This window comes from Amphiprion ocellaris, chromosome 18 (genome assembly GCF_022539595.1).
Source record: "Amphiprion ocellaris isolate individual 3 ecotype Okinawa chromosome 18, ASM2253959v1, whole genome shotgun sequence".
Classification (NCBI taxonomy): Eukaryota; Metazoa; Chordata; class Actinopteri; family Pomacentridae; genus Amphiprion; species Amphiprion ocellaris.
The window spans coordinates 22,827,939-22,849,389 of NC_072783.1; the positions used below are offsets into that span (position 1 = coordinate 22,827,939).

Below are 21,451 nucleotides of genomic sequence, written 5' to 3' on the forward strand. Positions count from 1 at the left end.
AGGAAAAACAATTTAATATGATAAAACTTTAAAAAAGTTTTATTATTAAAAAGATTTAAGAAGTTTAAGATGTAATTTTCTAATTAAACATTTAATTTTTTAATTAAATGTTTTGTCTTTTTAAAGGTTTAATAATCCAATTAAATGTTTTGCATTTTTTGAAATGTTTAATATTCTTCTTGTTTAATTCTATTTTTTAAATGTTTAATTATCGAAAATATTTTATCTGTACTTTTTAATATTTGTATTTTAAAAATTTTGTTTAATTTCATAATGACATGTATCTTGTTTAATTATCTAATTCAATATTTTGTCTGTTTAATATAGTTAAACATTAAATACAATTAAATGATATTAAACAGACAAAATATTGAATTAGATAATTAAACAAGATACATGTCATTATGAAATTAAACAAAATTTTTAAAATACAAATATTAAAAAGTACAGATAAAATATTTTCGATAATTAAACATTTAAAACATACTTTTTAATAATAAAACTTTTTAAAAGTTTTATTGTACATACAATTACACAAGAAGAATATTAAACATTAAAAAAAATACAAAACATTTAATTTGATTATTAAACCTTTAAAAAGACAAAACATTTAATTAAAAAAATGAAATTTTTAATTAGAAAATTACATCTTAAAGACAAAACTTCAAATAGGAATTAAACAGAAAATACAATGAAGCATTTAAAAAGAAAATTAAACATTAAAAGGTGGTAAAATATTTAAAAAGAAAAACCTTAAAGATTTAATCAAAAAATTAAATATTGGGAAAGAAAAAAATTCAAACAAGCTGATAAAACATTTGAAAAAACAATTAAACATTAAAAAGACAAAACATTTCTAAATCAAATCAGACATTAGAAAAGAATAAAAGGTGAGAAACAAGCAAAACTAAACATTTAAGAAGAATCAAACTAAAGACAAAACATTTCAAAAGACACCAGTTAGACTTTAGAAGATGAAATTAAACAGAAGAGACAATAAAACGATCAAAAAGAGCAAAAACAGATAAACGTAAAGTGTTTTCTAGTCTGAAATCAAAACATCAAGTTGTTTCTTCAAACATTTCCTCTTTCTATGTTCTTGGTTTGATTGTGGACAGATTTACTAAGAACTCATTTAAGAAAACTGCTTTCCAGATAAAGTCTACTAGTAGTTGAAGGCATCGATCAAACTAATGTTACCTTTTGATCTCCACAAACTTTACTGTTCAGTGAAGAGAATCAAAGTTTGTTGAGGATTTCTAAAAAACCCACAGGTGAAGGTCTGAGAAGAACTCAGATTGATGGTCTAAATGTGAAATCAAGACTCATGGTCACAAGTTTTAAGGCTTCTGTTAACCAGAAAGTTCAAACTAACAGAGAAGTACTGAGAAACTTTTAAGATTTCAGTCCTCAGACTGTCTGAAGGTTCAAACTAACAGAGAAGTACTCAAGAACTTCTAAGATTTCAGTCCTCAGACTGTCTGAAGGTTCAAACTAACAGAGAAGTACTCAGGAACTTAGAGGATATCAGTCCTTGGGCTGTCTGAAAGTTAAATCTAACAGAGAACTACTGTGGGACTTAGAAAATTTCAGCCCTCAGACTGTCTGAAGGTTCAAACTAACAGAGAACTACTCAGGAACTTAGAAGATATCAGTCCTTGGACTGTCTGAAGGTTCAATCTAACAGAGAACTACTGTGGGACTTAGAAAATTTCAGCCCTCAGACTGTGTGAAAGCTCAGGTCCTGAGGACTCGGGAGGTGTGGAGGCTTTGGAAAGTCTTGGAACCGAGGGTTCCACCCTCCAGCTCAAAGGCTGAAGTCCAACCTCCTGAGAAAAACGGTCGAGTCGAGACTCAAGTTAAAAAAAAAACTCGAAAATGACAAAAAATAGATGATAAATGCGCAAAAAAAAGAAGATTTAGTATCTGAGCGAGTAGCTCAGGAGGATAAGAGGAGAGACTACAGAGCGGAGGGTCGCAGGTTCAAGACCCACCACCGGCCTTTTTCTTTCTTTGTCTTTGTCAGAATTTTGAGAAAATTTAAGAAGTGTCTGGTCTTGAACCGGCGACCTGCAGCTCCATAGGCAAATCCTTAACTCACTGAGCTACAGATCAGATAAAAAGAAATGATTTCGTCGTCCCTTTGACATCGTAGTTTCTGAAGTCACCACATGGGTGGAGCCAAGGCGGAGTCTGGGTGGAGTCAGGGCGGAGAGTAGGTGGGAAGGTGGGTGGCGGCCTCCCCCCTCTACTCCCCCACCTCCCCGCACCACCCACCACACCTTCCCCCGCCCGACGAGTTCTTCGAGTCTCCACGAGTTCTTCGAGTCTCCATGGGTTTTCCCGAGTTTCTGGAGTTTCCACCAGGTCGGAGGCAGAACAACTTGTCATGAAGAGGTGTTCAAGTTGGCCAGGATGGAGTGACTTTTTACAGCGACTAGAAGGAAGACGACTAGAAGAGCAGGTCTTTAACCACCATCCATAAAATCCATGGAGTCAGGTCCAGAGAAATTAAAGAAGGTCAACTTTTATCAACCTCCATCCAGATGTTCAACATGATATCTTTACTTAGAGAGTTTTAGCACCACAAACCTTTAGTATCACACTTTATTATCATTTATTAGGACTTTAATGGAATCCACCAGCAGATTTAGTTTTTGTTGACAAACTTTATTCTTGTCGTCGTGGGACTGCAGCATTCAAAACTGTTCCTTCTATTTGACCTCATGTTTATTAGTTTTAGTGGAGAAAGTTATTTTAGTTGTCCATTAGTCTCTTAAAAACCAAGTAATAAATTGGATTAGTCGAGAGGTTTAAATTATGACAAAAATATAAAAATAAAGTGTCTTGAGACAATTTGACCTGTATTTGGCGTTATATAAATAAAATTGAATTCAAATTGTATGTATCTTGTAATGTTGGAGTAATTCAGCCATATATGTTGGAAAACACATTTTCTTTGTCCATTAATCTGTTGATTGTTTTCTCCAGTAATTCATTTCTTGTTTTAGTTTATAAAATGTCAAACCCAAATATATTCAGTTTACTGTCATAAAAACGAATAAGATTTACATTCATGATGCAGGAATCAGACAGTTTTTCACTTTTTATCTTAGTTTAGTCAGAAAGATAGTTGATAATGTGTGAATTGTTGCAGCTTGTGAGCCGTAAAAGGTTTTAGTCTTTGGGGCCGAGTGTCAGAAACCAACATCAACCAAACACTCAACAAAGATCTGAACATCATTTGCATGATAATGTCTAATTAAAGGACATTTATTTCCAACGTAAATGTGTGATATTCATCCTCTGGAGCTTTCTCTTCACATCGTCTTCCACCTGGACTGCTTTGGTCGGGAGCATGTGCAACAAACATTTGAAAAACTGCACTTTAACATCAATGAATGACACTGAAGTTTAATCGCTACATAAATGAGACTGAGTCTGGATGTGCTGCTCTGTCATTAACTCCTAAGTTTAGGGAAAGTTCAAACAAAAGAGTTCAGATAAGACTTGAGAATGAGCTTATTTTGAACAAACATCTCATACTTTCTGAGCTTCAGCACCTACAGCAAGATATTTTAACAACAAGCAACTCAAGAGATCCAGAAGTTGGAGAGAGTTAGCTTTAGCTGAGCCAAAGAACATGTGGGACGCTAACCTAGCAAACATTTCAGACTTTTCTCTGTGAATTCTGAGAAATAATTCCCTATTTAATGACAGAGCTACACATCTTAACTCAGTCTCATGAAAACAGAGTCTAATTCAGTGTCATCCATCCATATTAAAGTGCAGTTACCCAAAATGTTTGTTGCATGAGCTCCAACAAAACCTGTCCAGGTAGAAGGCCACTTTGACAAACAGGAAGTGGAAGATTCCAAGCAGATTTATAGAAGGGGGAACCGGGCTGTACTAAGTGTGGTCGAGTATAGAGGGGTGTTTTGTGGGTTTTTAAGGCTGATAATGATTATTAGTGAGACATTTGGAGTAGATATTCATTTGCAGTAAATGAAAGTATTTAAAATCTTGGAGTGTGTAATTGTATGCAGCACAGTGAGCCGGCATACTTGTTGTTTCCGTTTTCACGCCGTCTACATCAACGGAATGCACTGAAACATTTCCCCCACTAGCTTAGCCTCGCTGTAGCACGCAGCTCAAAGGGGCGTGTCCTATCTACTCATTCATATCTATGAGAACAACGGTGGCTGCACATAAGGACGCCTGACGCTGATTAGCTGCGTAAATATCATTATATACAGTCTATGGTAAATACGTATGTGAATCGCATCATTGGCTGCAGCAGCCAGTCACCGGTCACTCACTGACTCACATTGAAAAATAGCACAGAATGAATTGTTACGTTTTTATTTTATTTACAATTTAGGTTGGATTTTTTTTGTGCGCAGCGCAGATTTTCTGTGCGTGGAGACCGTGTCAGCAGTGCACAATTGCGCACGCACGCAGCTTAGAGGGAACAGTGCTTGCTACCACTGTCAGTATCCTATGATACTTACAGGAGCTAAGCTGGACACTCACCTCTCCCTGTCTGTGTATTCTCAAAGTCTTGGCTTTGAAAACGAACAATCTGGAACAGTCTGTTTTGGTTGAACCTGCCAAAGCCACCGACCACTTTCCATGTTCCCAAAGTACTGAAGGCTCTTTTTCCTCCTCTCTTTCTAATGTACACACATGCATATGGACACCAAGAGTATTACCTCCATGTACACGCAATTTGCAGTTCCAGGCCTGGGTTTCACACGGCCCAGGGGCAGGCAGCAGATTTGCTTGGCCAGCTGACAGATGCCACCAGCGTCACAGGCAGGGAGAGCTTCATGCTGGGGGCACATTTGTGAAACCCCCCCGTCCATGCCACCGCCCCACACATACACCCATCACTAAACTCGGTCCTGGGAGAGCGAGCTCCATTTCTTTTCTCTCTCTTTTGCCCGCAGGCTTCAGTATGGCCTGGCTCGCTCGCCACCCAGCCCCGAGGAGGTCAGGACACATTGGCGGCCTTCCCGTCGCTCACCCTCCCATCCTCATACATGCATATGGACACACACAAACAGTAAAACACACAACCTTGTGGACAGGCTTACGGCCCCCGCTCTCACCCAGCTCCCCCCCCGTCCTGCTGGGTGCTGGCCCATGGATAGGGGACATGTGGCTGGGTGAAATGCGTCACGATGCTGGGCTCTCACTCTGACAGATCTTGTGCCTGTCTGCCTGCCTGCAAGTTACCAGCCTGGAACGCCTCACGAAAGCAGAGAAGGAGTTTTGTTTTCCACCCTTCTGATTGCAGAAATCGCCCTACTCTCAGCTCCACTAGGCTTCTGGCCACTGTTGCCTTTTTCTCTTGGCATTTCACGTGTCTTATGGCAGTAGCTGGTTACAGAATCTGCTCCTGTTGTGGTTTATGTTGTCTAGATTCTCACGGTTTCCTCCAGAGAGAAGCAGAGGTGTGTCTCTGTAACTACAGGGTTAGAGGACACTGATAAACCTGCTCAGATTGTTACATTGCATGTGTGACTGAGAATGAGTAGTGTGTACAATTGAGCAACAGCTCTCCTTTCGTGGAGGATTTAAACCAAAAGATCAAACTGTTTTTGTTTTTTTTCGGGAGCTTTTCTTTCAGGAAAGGTCAGATGTTGTCTTTATTTATTTTTCCTATCCTGATGCTGTTTGAAAAAGCATCTCACAGCTTGAATCACCTCTGTGTCAAAGAAGAGAGGCAAGGAGAGCACACTGATTGAATACACAATGCTCGTAGCAAGACTTTCAGCCCTCCTCGTAGCCAGTCTCCATCTACTGAAAAGGATTTGAGCATGAAGGGTGGCCCTGAGAAGTTTGTATTTTCCTCATTTTTGCAGGAATAAATGAATTCACTACTGCTACAGTGGATTCCGATGCTGATCCAGGTTCATATCAATAAAAGGAGTGGCGTGAAATGTTACAACATTTGCCTATTTGCTTTCTTGCAGAGAGTTAAATGAGGGAACTGATACTATTCTGATGTCTGATGTCGAGCTGGAAGGTAATTTAGCTTAAAGACTGGAGACAGGAGGAAACAGCTACTGGTTGCCTGGCAACCTCACTGTGACAACAAAACACATAATGGTAAATGGTCTGCACTTATATAGCACCTCTCTACGTATTGGTACTGAAAGCGCTTTACAATGTGTTTCTCATTCACCCATAATAACAGAGTTTTTCATATCAGCCATGTAAACCCACAAATTTATGCTTTTACACTTGTCAAGGAATGAGATATAACATATCTTGCACAGGTCTGCAGAAAAGCTTGCTTACCTCTGGTCTATAGTTTGTCAATTGTTACAAAATAAATGTCCATAGTCCGCCTCAGTGCCAGAATGAATTAGAAATAAAAATAAAAAGCTACTGTTTTCAGTATATTAAATTATTTTAACTGACTTGTTTAATTATTAGGGCTGCACAGTGGCGTAGTGGTTAGCACTTTCGCCTTGCAGCTAGAAGATCCCTGCTTCACGTCCCGGCTTTCCCGGGATCTTTCTGCATGGAGTTTGCATGTTCTCCCTGTGCATGCGTGGGTTCTCTCCGGGTACTCCGGCTTCCTCCCACAGTCCAAAAATATGCTGAGGTTAATTGATTATTCTAAATTGCCCGTAGGTGTGAATGTGAGAGTGATTGTTTGTCTTTGTATGTAGCCCTGTGACAGACTGGTGACCTGTCCAGGGTGTCCCCTGCCTTCACCTGAGTCAGCTGGGATAGGCTCCAGCCCCCCCCCCCCATGACCCTAGTGAGGATTAAGCGGTGTATAGATAATGGATGGATGGATGGATGTTTAATTATTCCATCCCATTCCTGATATCGTTGTTTCATTTTGATGAGACCGACATCCAGCTTGCTGTGGGTGCAGCTGCTGCTACTGACAGATACTGAAGCCACTGAAGCTGCCGCTGGATGCGCCTGCTGTTACAAAATGTTTATTATACCAAACATATTGAAATATGCTAATTCTGATATGTTCACACTCAACGCCTCAGGTGTTAAAGACCCCTTCTGGCGAAAATCAAGTTTTTAACCTTGTTAACGTGTCCATATGGTGTTTTTTCATATGCTAGAAGACACATCATGAGCAAAACAAGCAGTCAACACTATGGCTGCGCAATTCCACCTCGCAGCACAACGACAGCACTCTCAAAAACATGGATTCAGACTTTTTTATACTTATAGTTATGAACAAAAGTTTCCATACACTTGTAAAGGCCAGACTTTGCCACTGTAGTGCTTGTAGCTGAGTCTAGTGAGTGCATTAATGGGCCCTATTTAAATTGGCTCAGAGGAGTCAGCAGCTGCAGTCAACTGTAATCGTGAGAGGTCATGCTGCTAAGAAAATGTAGCGAACACACCTTTCTACATTACTCAAACTCAAATTGTAGTTGCTATGTATAATTTTGACCCAGCAGATTTTGTCATATTGCCAGAAGATCAATTAAGACAGATAGGTTTCAATGATTTCATCATAGAAAATTCAAGAGTTATAGGAGTCACTGGAAACTCAAGACTGCCATGATATACATATGTATGTAAACTTTTGTTCACCACTGTAACAAACCTAAACAAACCAACCATATCAGCTTGCAGGAGGGGCTTTCTGTAGCATTATTCTTCTTCAGAACTGGCTTGCAGTTCAGACATGTACGACTGAATGAAGACTCATAGGTGAGCTGGTGTGCTCAGCTGCAGTGAGTGGGGACTTCAAAGATCTCCATATTCAAAAGGAAGCAAGGGTGTAGAGTAACATCTCAGTCATTTTATGCCACTATAGCTTTCATAATCTTCGATGTGTTTTAGGAGTTGAACCAGTAATCGGAGGATTTGAACAAGATATAGCTATATCACCGACTTCCTTGACATAGTGTCAACTAGTTTAGAGAGAATTTTGAGTCAGTAAGTTAGTAAATGTAAAATAAGCTTGACCCAGATGTCTTGATTAGCTTTGGTGGGTTCAAAGTGTAAAAACCTGGTTTTCACAAGTAGTCTGTTCCTGCTGCCACCAGGAATAATGGATTAATGTTGGAGGTCTATTGACGTAGAGCTTTTCTCTTTATGCAAGTAACACTGGTGAATGTCTGACCAATGAGAATTTGTTCTGATGACAATATATTGACCAACCAATTGACCTGTCAACCTTGAGATTACAAGTTTAAATCAGCAAGGTTCAGGCATGTTATTAGGTGAATGTTGTAACCTGTGAAAAGAAACAGGTTGGACGTTTCTCCCTGTATAATATATACACTACTGTTCAAAAGTTTGGAGTCACCCAGACAATTTCATGTTTTCCATGAAAACTCACAATTTTATTCATGTGCTAACATAATCGCACAAGGGTTTTCTAATCATCAGTTAGTCTTTCAACACCATTAGCTAACACAAAGTAGCATTAGAACACAGGAGTGATGGTTGCTGGAAATGTTCCTCTGTACCTCTATGTAGATATTCCATTAAAAATCAGCCGTTTCCAGCTAGAATAGTCATTTACCACATTAACAATGTCTAGACTGCATTTCTGATTAATTTAATGTTATCTTCATTTAAAAAATGGTTTTCTTTCAAAAATAAGGGCATTTCTAAGTGACCCCACACTTTTGAACGGTAGTTTATATCACCAGTTTATTCTACCTATCCTCTGTCCTCATATGTCTGGATATAGATAAATAACACAGCTCTGTTTACATTTACCATTTTGGAGGAGGAAGTGAATGAGAAAAATTTTCCCTGTGATGAATAATTTTCCCGAGATACACAATAGTACAAGAATACAACATTTACAGCAGCAACAGTTGTAGTGGGCAGCCCCACAGTCTGTGACTCACTGTAAAAATGCGAACATACTGTTGTCGAAAATTCTCTGCGCCAGTCATTCCTGGATGAATAAACAATACTTGTGTGCATTATCAATGTCAAAGCTGGTATTTTAGATTCCTTCCTGCCAGCGTCACACTCCTGGTAACCTGTAGGCTGAATATGTAAATGTGGATTACTTCCCTGCCCTTTCATTGACCACCGTGTTTCGTCTCATACATTTATGCAAATGCACCATTTCAGTATCTTCTCATCAGATCACAGGCAGCAGCATGACACTGAGTCTGCACCCAAAGCAACTTAATGAGCTTCATAATCCCAACGGGCCTTACCTTATTGGAAAATCAGTGAGCACATTAATTTAGGTGTCTACCCGGTAATGTATAATATACACTACTCTGCCTGTGATGAGGCATTCCACTTTTATTTAGCTTTATTATCGCGAGTAGAACTGCATGCAAATTTAATACTTCCCTTGAGTGTCTACCCGACAGATGATAACCATCTCCAATCACACAAGAAAGGTGCTTTTTTTTCTCCACGATATGGAGATGGCAATAGCATGGAGTGCAGCAGTGAATGGAGGAAGAGGAATTCTTGAGAAGCGTAAGAGACAGACATCCAGAGGGAGAGGTACCTTTAGATGTCACTGTCAAACTCAGCAGCAGGCAGCGATTGAATCAGTCCCCCTCAGGAATCTTGGGAAATAGAAGCTGAAGGGATCTGAAAGTGACTTTTTTTTCCCCACTCTCCTCCTGTTCTGACACAGGGAGCCAGATGGAGAGTAGTTGTAAGTCTGAAAGACAGAGAGGAATAAAGTGAAGGACCAAAAAATTGAGACGAGTACAGTGCAAGTGGGGACAAGAGATGAGAAAATATTGTGAAAAAGAAAGAATAAAGGGCGCCGACTAAAGGGGAGGCTGTTTGACGTGAGAGGAAATCTATATCTGAGGCCATCGATCTTCCAGGCCTCTCTTGGTATGAAAGTGGAGAGACACAGAGGAGATAGAATTCAAAGCTCCCTGCTGCGATTCACCATCAAGAACACAATGGCAACATTATTCTGTTGTGGCAATGTGGCTTCGATGTTTTGACATTCATTTAGCCCTGAATTGGTCCAAAGCCCCCCTGTGTACAAAGTCCGCTTTTTACTGTTGCATCAGCGATTCAGGTGCATGTCGAGTGTGAACAAACAGTATTGATGTGAACGTCTTGCACAGTTTACAGGTAGAAGATGAAAGACAGTGATTTCTTGTTTTTGCTGCCGGTGGAAAGCAGGAGATAATGGGCAGACGGGGAATTGGTGTTTGGAGCGAGTACGCTGTTGTTTGTTGGTATGAATGTGAATGGATGGACTGGAAGAGGCATGCTTGTCAGCAATTTGGAATTTGCTTTCTCTCAAATATTCAGTTGTACTGTCAACTTCAGTTTGTCTTTAAAGTGAGCATCTCCAAAGAGCCTCGGCAGAAGTGCAAAAAAGCATGACATCGGGTGTATGATTTCAGATTGAAAGTAATCAGCAGTGGAAGAAGTATTCAGATGCTTTACTGAAAGTAAAAGTATCAATACAGCGACATGAAAATACTCTTGATAAATTATCATATATGATGACAGTATCAATAAACTGCTAAAAGTGAGGCATCAGTGTTTCAGCAGCATGTTACTGTTGCAGCTGCTGCAGGTGGAGCTTGTTGGATCTGCTTTATATTAGAGCAGGTATTTGATTAATCAGTTAGCTGTCAACTAATGATGGTCAATAAGAAACAATGTTTTAATTCTCTGATTCTAGCTCCCTGAGTTTGAGAATATTTTCTGGTTTCGTTCCTCCTCTGTGACACTAAATTGAAAATCCTTCCTTTTTGATTGAAGCACAAAACTTGAGGACAAAAACTTTGGCTTTTGGCAACATATCTTCCATATTTTTATGAAATATAATTACTACCATTATTGCCGATTATTACCCACTGGTTTCTGCTTCTTTCCTTGCATTTCTTGGTGGATCCTCGCTGTATTTTCTTCTTAAGATTGTAATGCATGCTGTTTTGTTGATTCCAGTGCAGACTAGTACTGTCTCTCTCGCTGTATTCCTCTTTGTTAATCACCACAATGGCTGTCTTCTCTTCATCTCGCTATTCTCTTCTTTTCTAGGCATTGTGCAGTGATAATTTAGTTTGGATTATCTGTTGATTCGACTTATAAGCTTATGCACAAAGTAAAGGTAACGCAAATGTTTTGGTCATTTCGTGTGAATTCTGACATTTCTACAGTTGTAAAATATCATATTTGAAGCAAAATTCATTGTATGTGTTACAAGAAGCTGTAATTATTTAACCACTATGATAAAATCAAACACCATTACCCATGCTGAAGGCCTGTTGTGTAGACTTTGTAAAGAAAACAACAGGTGGTATAATAATTATTTTCAAAACTGCAGATCTGAGGGCTTGTCAGATGATTAATGAGAGACGAGAGAGGAAAAAACTTAGTTCTGATCCACAAATCTGTTTTCAGTTTTTTGGAGTTTTTCTTTAATCTTGTTTTTGCTGAGATATTAGATCCTTTGAACATGTATTGCAAAGAAATTTTAAGATGTTTAGAAAGAAGAATCCCTGTTTGACTGAGCTGTCGAGCAGCTGATGGACATCTGAAACATGGCAGACTACACAATGCTTTATGTAAGAAGACAAAAAGGTTTAAGATTTAATTACGTTGTATTTTAAAAGCTTATTTTATTATGAACTGTGTAAAACCTTTATCCTAGAAGACACTAAAGGTGTCAGATAAATGTAGTTGAGCAGAAAGTACAATATTTCTTTCTAAAATGTAGTGAAATGGAATTATAAAGCAGCTCGATTGTGCTTACAGTTTAAGTGCAGTAATTGTATTGAGTTACTTTGCACCACTGAATGTACTAATGTTAATATAACTAAAAGAATTGAGGAGAGGGACATTAGGAGCATTTGGGTGACACAATAACATCCTAATTAAAGTCTGACTGAGATTATTAGCAATATTTCAGGTGCACTTACTTTAAATGAAAAGGAGAGCACAGGATCTAGACTATAAGCTGAATCACTGCCAAAATCTAATCACTTCTTCCTTGTGTCATTTCTGACCTTCCCTGAAAATTTCATCCAAATCCGTTGGTCCGTTTTTGAGTAATGTTGCGAACATACAGGCAGACGGACAGACAGACAAATGAGCAGACAGACAAACGTACACCAGTTGTCATACAACTCCACCATTCCTTGGCAGAGTAATAAAGTAGTTTAAATAATCTAGTAAAACATGTCTGGTGCCAGTTGGCTTTGCTGTCCAAAAGCAATAGAGATTCTGCCGTTAGGATGAAAGTGTATTAGGTTTCTATAAGCTGATCTTTAAAGCAGCATCCCATCTGAACAGTTCACTTTCCAACTGCAATCCTGCATCACACACATGAGACCAATTCCCTTCAATGCACAGGCCTAATAATTAAATATTCAAGTTCTGCGGCTATGCAAAACCCGCATGACAGTCTTATTAATTTTTTATTGCTCTGGGATTTTCAGAGGTCAAAACTTGATTCAAGCCTTCAGGCAGTCATGTCTCAAGTCATCATTTTGTACATTAGGTTCAACTCAAATGTCCAAACAGTTGTTTGATTTCTCTTTCTGTATGCTCATGTTTGCAAGAGGTGGCGTTTATGCGTCATTATGTGCCTTGTAGAGTAGGTAGAAATAAATTTTACGGGCATGGCCCCGAGTGCAAACATTTCATTTATACCTGCTTGTCTGTGTCTCATGTTATTTCAGCATCATATTGAATTTCTTCTTGCTCTACCTGAGTCATTTGGTCCTGCTGTATGTTTGTATTGATTTTAATCTGCTCCCCAGCATCAGCTACTTGCCCTCCCCACCCATCTCATACCTATTTCTTTCTCCTCCTCTCTCATTGTGTACATTGTTCCAGCAGGTTCTGCGATGCCCAAAGATCAACAGTTAAAAGTCATAAATGATGTATAAGTCATTCCACGCCGCAATGCCCGTGCAACAGATTAGATTTATGTATGAGAGCCTCCCTTAACCCACAGTAGTATCTGTCTCCTGCTGCTTTCCCAAATTGTAATTCCTCTCACACCATTTCAAGCTTCTTCTTTCCTTTTTTTTTTTTTTAAATGTGAAAACAAGATGCCTTTTTTCTCCTTGATTTGTTGGTAACAACTAAGCTGAAGTCTGATTTTGGACTTTGAAGTTACTTTCATCAGTTTTCATCATTTCAACCATTTGATTACATAGACACAGTAATCTGCATTTTAAACACTTAAAATAATGTCATACCTTCATATAACTGTTTAAACCTCAATTGTCCAATCACTCAGCAAACATAATTGTGACACGTCAGGCCTGTCAGGCTTTTTAATTTCTTTGCATGTTGAAGCAGTGTGCATGATGCTGCAGTAAGAGATACTGTACGCTATAGACTGCATTTAGAGAGTCTGAAGGTTTATGTCTTTTTTGATGCCTTTTTAAAGAACAATGTGAGGATCAGTTTGAACAAAGTGTGTATGCACTTTAAATGTAACCTAACAAGCTGATTATGTATACCAGGAAACCTGTTTCCTGTCTGTCTCCACAAACAAGTAGTAGCAACAATGCTGATTTAGGTGTCTTTAGGGTAAACCGAACCTTAATATATGTTCCAACCACTAGAGCCGCCCCTTTAGAATCTCCTTCAAGGCCATTTTCGGGTACACAAAATTACCTTTTCCAAGATAGATACTTCAGAAAGGACAATCTGTCAATGTTCTTGTTGAGTGGTAGTCTTTTCCTCTCTAACATTTGCATCTTCAATACAAAATGTATCATGTAACATAACAAACCTCCATTGTACTATTTCCTACATCCTCTGAAATGGACTTGTATCCTGTAACTACTATTTGTCATTTTTTTCACATGCTCGAAGTTGACATCACAGTTAAACCTTATGGATTCATAAAAGAACAATTACTGGGCCATTCCTGTAAATGTTTGTGACACTTTGCAGCTACCCAGATATCCTACAGTGGAAAGCTGCCAACTAGTCCATTACAACTTAATTTTTCATTCAATTTGAACAGAGATATGGGAACTTCCCAGTTTCCAGTCAGTAATTTCAGTTGGAACACCAACTGTAGACGAATTTCCTTCACGAAACACTGGAAAAACCTCAGCAATCCTGATCTCAAATCCAACATCATATCTTGAGTAGCGTCCTTGAGTTGTCTGTCAGATCCACTCCTTGTTCATTACAACTGGCTCCAAAAGACCAAGATGGCAACGGTAAAAACACTCCACAAACCAAGAGGTGATGCTATGGTCATTATTTCTATCTTATACATACAGTCTATGACTGGAACTTGATGGAACAGAGTAATACTCTAATCTCACATTTTTTTCTCATCATGCCTGTGATACTAGGATTAGCTAGCTCTGCACTGCACTACAAGAACAATGCTGTTTAGTTTGACACTTGTTCCTCTCTGGTTACCGATTTAACCCCTAAAAAAGTTACATATTTAAAACTTGTCTTTGACAATGGTCTCTTCCTGCCTTAAAATGGCTTAGATGTAACTCCACACCATTACTTCCTCTAGAATGCATAGAACTATGAAGTTCCTTTCTGTCTCTCTCACCACTCATGGCAGCTTGAGCACGCCAGCTCACCAACAACTCTGCTCAAACACTAAAACTACTTTATGCTACGCAATGACAAGTTGTAATACTGAAGTAATTCTGCCATATATGTTTACATGTCTGAAAACCTGAAAGTCTGAATCTGTTCTTATTGAGACAGTCAGCAGCATAGCATACTTTCAAGGTGGAAATGCTCAGCGATGGCGTTGGCTATTTATTTCACTGGTGATAATTCTTCTGGTGTATATTAAAAAAACACCATATGGGCATGATAACAAGGTAAAACCGGAGGGGATCTTTTAGTTCAGTACCATGTATGAACCATAAAGTGTGTGTTTAAGATCCCTTAAGATTCTCATTTTATAGCACGTCAGCTGGAAAAATTAAAAAGTCAGCTAGAGACTGCATTTTTTAACAGCTTGTGGAGATAATTTAATTAGCTAGCTGCGTGCAGCTATAATTTACAGTCCTACCTTTAGTTCATTTACATTTTAGCATTGCTATAAACCACAGAAGCTCATGTGTTGTGAGGTAATCTTCCCCTGCTATGATACCAAACTACTTAGTAGCAGAAAATAAAGCAAAGTGCAGAGTGCATCTGAGAGCTGCCAAGTGATAATCTGTGTTTATGTCTTATTTGCATTAATGGATTATACAACACCTTTATATCATAATTGCTAGCAATTGCACAGTTTGCAGCTTTCCAATGTTTGCGAATGAGATTATCGCCATTCTATTTAATATGCATTGGATGGTGCACATCTCCACCTGCCAGATATGTATCAATATCAGAAGAAGCATATGCCGAAGCATCTTTCATTGGCTCCAGCTGCAGCAACCCTGGAGTGAAGGTTTCAATATCAAGTAGTTGACTTCTGATTAAATTTGCAACGTGTCTTAAAATTTTATGGAACACTATTGGTTTGAATGTCAATCTACAGTGACGGAACCTGCAGTCCTGCTTAGCACTCTGGTCAGAAGCACCATCACCATCCCAGTATTAGCTCTCTCCTAAATTATTTATTGTTTTCTCATTGCATTTGCCAACTGACATCTCAGGTTTCTCCATCGCCACATCCGCACTCCCACGCTGTCTACCCATCTGTGGCTGATGGAATTCCACCACTGCTTCATCCGACGAGCGCGGCCATCGTGGTAACATTTGTTTATAGCGGCGCTTATTTATTTTTCTGGGATGATTTGCTAACAGCAGGCGCAGGGCACACAGGTTGATGGAGGTAATAAGCAGGGGAGAGAGAGAAAAGGAAGAAGGAAGCTGCATAGAGAGAGAGAGACAGAGAGTGATGATAGCTAAACCGTGTTTTTATGGAGGATAATTTTCCTCCCCAGAAGGCAGTGATTGGCATTAATTACCTAACAGGTGCTAACAGCGATGAATCTCATAATTAACCAGTTTAGATTTAGTTCATTTGGGAAGACATGAGTTTGAAGCAGTGGGTGGAGACATGTGTGAGCATGTGTTTGTGTGTGCGCATATGAAAAGACAGGAGTGAGAGGCAAAGTGAATGATGGTGCAGGATGCAGGTAGTGTGAGGCTGCATGCAGGTGATTTGTTTGGCTTTTGTTGCTTTGCAGAATTCATGACATTTTATCCTTTTATCCTCTGATCTGCAGCATTTTTCTTGACACCATTCTTGGTATCTGAGGGAGACAGTTACACCTAAAAAGCCAAACCATTTGGGAGCCTATAGCATTTTGCACAGAGCGTCTATGTAGCCAAACATTTGTCCCTTCGGTGCCTGTCGCTCAGGGCTGTGGGTTAGTTTTGAAGGGCTGCCGGCAGAGCAGCAAGTGCCCAGCGGGGTGTGGAGGAGGGGGATGGAGGGTCATCCATATGGGGATTTCCTTATGACCCACTTCTAACCCCCCATGCTGTTGCATGGAAGCTATCTCTCGCCTGCCTGCCTCCCTGCTCTGCAGCATTCGTCAGGCAGATGGAGGCGTCTTTGTCTGCTCGCACTGGTTCCTCTCACACTCCCTGTTGCCAAGACACCGAGCGACGGCGCTCTGCAGGACCATCGCTCTGCACGGACCCTTGCATGATCATTCACCAGATATCTGTGCATCGAACAAAGGCACACTGGAGGCATTCACACGAGAAAAATCAGCCCTAAACTGTTGCACAAATGCTTGCAAGTGCAAACACCCATGTGAGAAAGCGCACCCATTCATTTGAGCAAACATGTGCACCACCATGTGCGCTCGTCTAATTGCATGCATCCCTACGTGCTGCCATTTCTGTTGTTCTTTGTGCATTTCTTCAGCCGCCGTCTTTCTCTGAAAAGGCACAGCGACGCTCAGGCACACACTGAACAGAGTGATGCACACTCACACACTGTACACTTTGCACCCTGCCAGTGCTTGTGTTCGCTTGCTTACAAATGGAGCGAGGCAGCCGGTCTTTCTTCTGTAACCTACTTTTTCTCTCCCCTCTCCTTTTTCACTTTCATCCCTAACTCTCCGAGGGAGTATAGATGTCTTGCTCGAGCCCATCCCTGCAGCACAGACCATCAATAAGTGCTGCGTTTAGTTTATATTTCTAATAATAGAATGTCACAAAGGCATCTTAGTGCATGAATAGACAGTTCCTGTGATGAAGTGTGGGATTCACTTGCGGGCTAATCTGTCCGTCTTAGTACGGAGATCCCTCAGGACCCCACAGAGGTTCCTCAAATAATATTCCTCCCTTCAAATTTCATAAACTGGAGGTATCAGACGCACTTTTAGATCTGAGCGTGAGTGTTCAGTGGTGCAGTGAAAGTGTGCTGACCTGTTCTCTCTCTGTTTGAGCTGCAGCTAGACAAAAAAAAAAGTACAAAAAAGCAGAGAGACAGGTAGATAAACACTCAGGATGCTTTTGACAACAGATGGGCTGAGGGGGAGCAGGGGATTGAGAGGAAGAGGAAGAGGTACAGAGAGAAAGAAAAGACAGATAAACAGGTACACAAATAAACAGGCACACGGATAAGAGTGTGTTTCCCACCATGTGCTGATATTAGACTGGCATATGGCAGCGACACAGAGGCAGAAACGGAGGGAGAGGAGAGATCTCTCCAAGCCTCTCAATCTAACCTTCCTCCCTTTAGTCAACTAATGCCACATACAATAAAGCACCCATTCACATTCTTGTAAATCATGCTTTGACTGCCCAGTCGAGTGCAAACACAAACACGCAACTCCAAAACATATTGCAGCCCCGGTGAAGTAAAAAGCCTCCCGTTGGATTTCCCCCCAGCGAGCAAACAGAAAGGCAAAATTAATGTTGTTTTTTAGGCTGAAGGAGGAGAAGAAGCACGAGACAGATGGAGTGATGACAGGACGCGAGGCTACTATGAACCCTCGGCTCGACACGCTTCGTCATTGATGTGTTGTCATGTGGACACACGAGCACATGAGAGAGACACAACGAAAAGAAAGAACAGAAAGAGCGTCTGTTGTTGTGGAAACTTCTAAATGTCACAAGTTATGAGTCTGCGTGCAAAACAAATTACCGCTGTAGATCACGTTATCGAGCTGCTGTGCTCCGAGCCAGTTCTAGGAAGTATGTAACAAGGAGTTATTTGTACTGGAGACATGCACCTAGAAGCCTTTCTTTGTTCGCCAAACAACAAATGAAGCCTAATTGCAGTCTGGGATTGATTAGATTGTTCGGATGTTGTGTGAACTGCATGCAGCTTAAGCCGTTGCCGCTCGCATTTAACTCTACTTTTCGCTTTTGTTCAGCAATTATTGTCATGCATTTCTCATCCTGCTGCTGCTGCTGCTGGCTATGGAGGGATGAACCAGGGTAAATCTGCCTACTGCCCTGCCTTCTCTTCGCAGGCCAAGAAAAACCCCTCACAGCTGTGCTCCGACGCTTAAACCTGCCAGGGATTCAAACCAAGGGCCAGGTGCAGCAGACTATAAAGCTTTTTAACATAAAGCTTCTCTTCAGCAGAGCCAGCGGAGCAGACTGTGGGTCAGAGACTGCATGGGAAATAAATTCAGAGGTTACGCTTAATTAAACCCTATCAGCTATCAGAACGCTGCCTTTAGTCATTTAGCTGGATTAAGTGTTAAGGTGAGAATTGCACCTCAGTTTAGCCTCTTTTAACAATCAGATTCGGTGTGCTTTTGTTAGAACACAATGAGCAACAATCAGTTGGATTAAATATGAAGATGGAGAAAGACTTTTGTAACTAAATAATTCAAGTTAAAGGTCCTTGTACAAGCTTGTGCGGCTTTCAACTGCATCTCATGGGTTTTATTTGGGGTGTTTTTGTGCCTTTTTGTTCCAAAAGAACAATGGAAATGTACTCCAATGCTATGTCACATTTTAACTTTGCCAGAGACTGATTAAGACATAGGGTGCGTTCCAACACATACACATATATGCATACTACCATACCACTAATCATGTCCCCATACGTACCAGGACGCCTTACTGCATACGTTTTGCAGTATGCAAGCCAGCATGCTTTTCTGGCCACTCTGATCCACAATCTTCTGTGCAGCAGAAGATATGTCTTGTGTGAGTATGAACAAGCTTGAGCCTCTGAGAACACACAGATAGATGACAGCTCATTTCACACTACACACCGCAACAGATACATGAGCAACACGGTCAGAGCTTAAGGCACAATATAATGATGAAGTGGTATGTCCCAACTGTATGCACATGGCATGAATCAGTACGTACTTTGTGAGGGCAGCTGTAGTATGTACTGAAGGGGAAAAGGAAAAGTATGTGATTTAGATTGCAAGCACTGAAGACTCATAAGACGTGCAGCGGTGCAGTTTGTTTCATCACTCCTTTCTTGCCTCCAAAATGTCTCCTCCTTCACTTGTTTGGAATGTTGCCAATTAAATGACTGTTATCACTTGTTTCCTCCTCCACCTACTATTAGCTCAGTAGCCTGTTTTCACCTCATTTGATGGTGCTGGTTCCAGAGTGTTTCCAGTTAGAATCAGGAGATTGGAGGGGTTGTTGTGGTGGTACAATTTTCACCACAGAGACTTGGGCAACATCCACACACCTCCAGTTTCTAATGCAATCTTTAAGCTATTTTGATCACGTCATTGGGGTTATTTATTCTAACTTTGGAAATCAACAGTTTGCCGACTGCATATTACCCCTCATGACCAGTAAACTGAATCAATCGAGTGCAATTTAATTCTGCTCAATAATACAAGACTTTCGCTACAATTACAAAATCAATCAGAGCTTAATATCACAGAAAATTCAGGTTAAACACATATGTTTGGATTTGCTTTTGTCATCGTAGATGCCATAACTACCTGACAAGCTCTCCCGAGGGACCGTTGGGAAGCAGTGTCCTGCCTGTCTCTCTCTGGTGGTATCTGGGTTGACACTGCTGACATGTTGTCAGAGGTGTCAGCCCCCCATGGAGACACACATCATTATCATCACCATCTCCCACTGCCTCCCTCCCAATCTGTCTGAGTCTGTCTGTCTCGCTTTGTCTCTAACAGCATGTTGCCCTCAGTTGATAGAGCGGCAGTCCCACTGCTGACTCACAACACTGGATGAAGGGGGAAACATTTGGGCCCAGTAAGACGGGGAGGCACTGCGGTGGTAGCTTCCTGCCAATCAGCAACCTCAGAAAGACTCAAATGACTTGCCAAAAAAAGAGACCCAGAGGAAGAAGAAAGAAGTGAGAAAAGGTCAAACTTAAAGGACACGCTAGCTTTTTAGAAGCTGGCCTCTTTTTTTGGGTAAAATTCAGAGATAATCAGGCCATGACTTGCAAATGGAACATATTTCTGTGGGAGAGACAGAAGATCAACAACAGGGCCAGATGTTATAGTGGATGCTCTGTTTCCCTGAGTGGTGCTCCATCATCATGATGATGAGGGCTCCTCTTTGTCAATCATATGCTTTAGTGAAGCAGGTATTTATTTCTCTGTTTTCATTGTGTCTCCCTCTGTGGCCCGGTGACTGATGAGCCCTGTCACAGCGAGGAACACCCAGTCTGTAGCCACTGGAGACGACTGCCCAAGGCCCTTATCAGATACAACCATGTGACAGAAACCTGCATACTGACATTTTCAAATACCAAGGAAGGGAATTTTCTTTGAAATCATTTTGGGAGCTGGAGGATTGTGTGAAATAAATAGAAGATTGTGTTTCAGACTGCTTCCTGAGGTAAATCTGACCTTTTAACACTGAATTGATTGTAAGGATACACCAGACCAATTTCCTCTCTCTTGATATCTCGAGTTAAGATTTCTGAGCTTTTCTCTGAATTCAAAATCTGTATACCTCTCTGCGTAGAAGTCACTGAGATCCTATTTAAGTCAGGCAATATGAGGTCAGGGACTGCTGTGCTGCTAAAAGCTAAGTCAGCAGCTTAGCATCAGCATGACTGAATAACTGTAACTGGTTGTAGGAAGACAGAATTTTTTGACAGGAAATGAAACTTTACCTAACATGGACACTCACATCAGGGGCAATACCTGTGTTATTTGCACATTTTTGCCTACACTTTCTGCTCCCTTTGCACATTTTTGTTACCTGTACTGTTTTTTAGTTTATAGTTCTATATATATGATGATGTACACCCATATATACACACATTAAAACCATCTAGCGAGTCATATGTACATCCCCTTTGTGCCACTAAAACAATTTTGAACTGAAGGGACATGGACATGGGACCTCTAGTGGTCTCTTGTGGTGTCTGTCACTTGGACTTTGACAGAAGATCCTTTTGGTTCTGTGCATTGCAAGGTAGGGGCTTGTTTTTTGGCCTTCCCCTAGATGCACATTTGGATTGAGATCTGATAAATGTGGAGGCCAGGCCAATGCCTATAGCTCTTGGTTGTGTTCTTTGAGCTGCTCCTGAGCAGTTTTTACCATGTGGTGGGCTACATTGTTGCATTCAGGGAGTACCGTTGCAGTGGGTAGGTTTTACTGGTCGGGCACAATGTTTAGA

At 40.5% G+C, this 21,451-nt stretch overlaps 1 protein-coding gene and 1 long non-coding RNA gene across 2 annotated transcripts in view; one reads left to right on the forward strand and one right to left on the reverse strand.

Annotated features, from left to right (window-relative positions):
* Positions 1-21,451, forward strand: part of shisa9a (shisa family member 9a) — a 73,450-nt gene that overhangs the window by 13,677 nt on the left and 38,322 nt on the right. The window lies entirely within an intron of this gene.
* LOC118470130 (uncharacterized) overlaps positions 1-21,451 on the reverse strand; it is a 121,268-nt gene that overhangs the window by 2,694 nt on the left and 97,123 nt on the right. Inside the window, exon 3 of the long non-coding RNA XR_004847157.2 lies at positions 9,482-9,640. This is a non-coding gene — a long non-coding RNA (uncharacterized LOC118470130). The remainder of the gene's footprint in view (positions 1-9,481; positions 9,641-21,451) is intronic.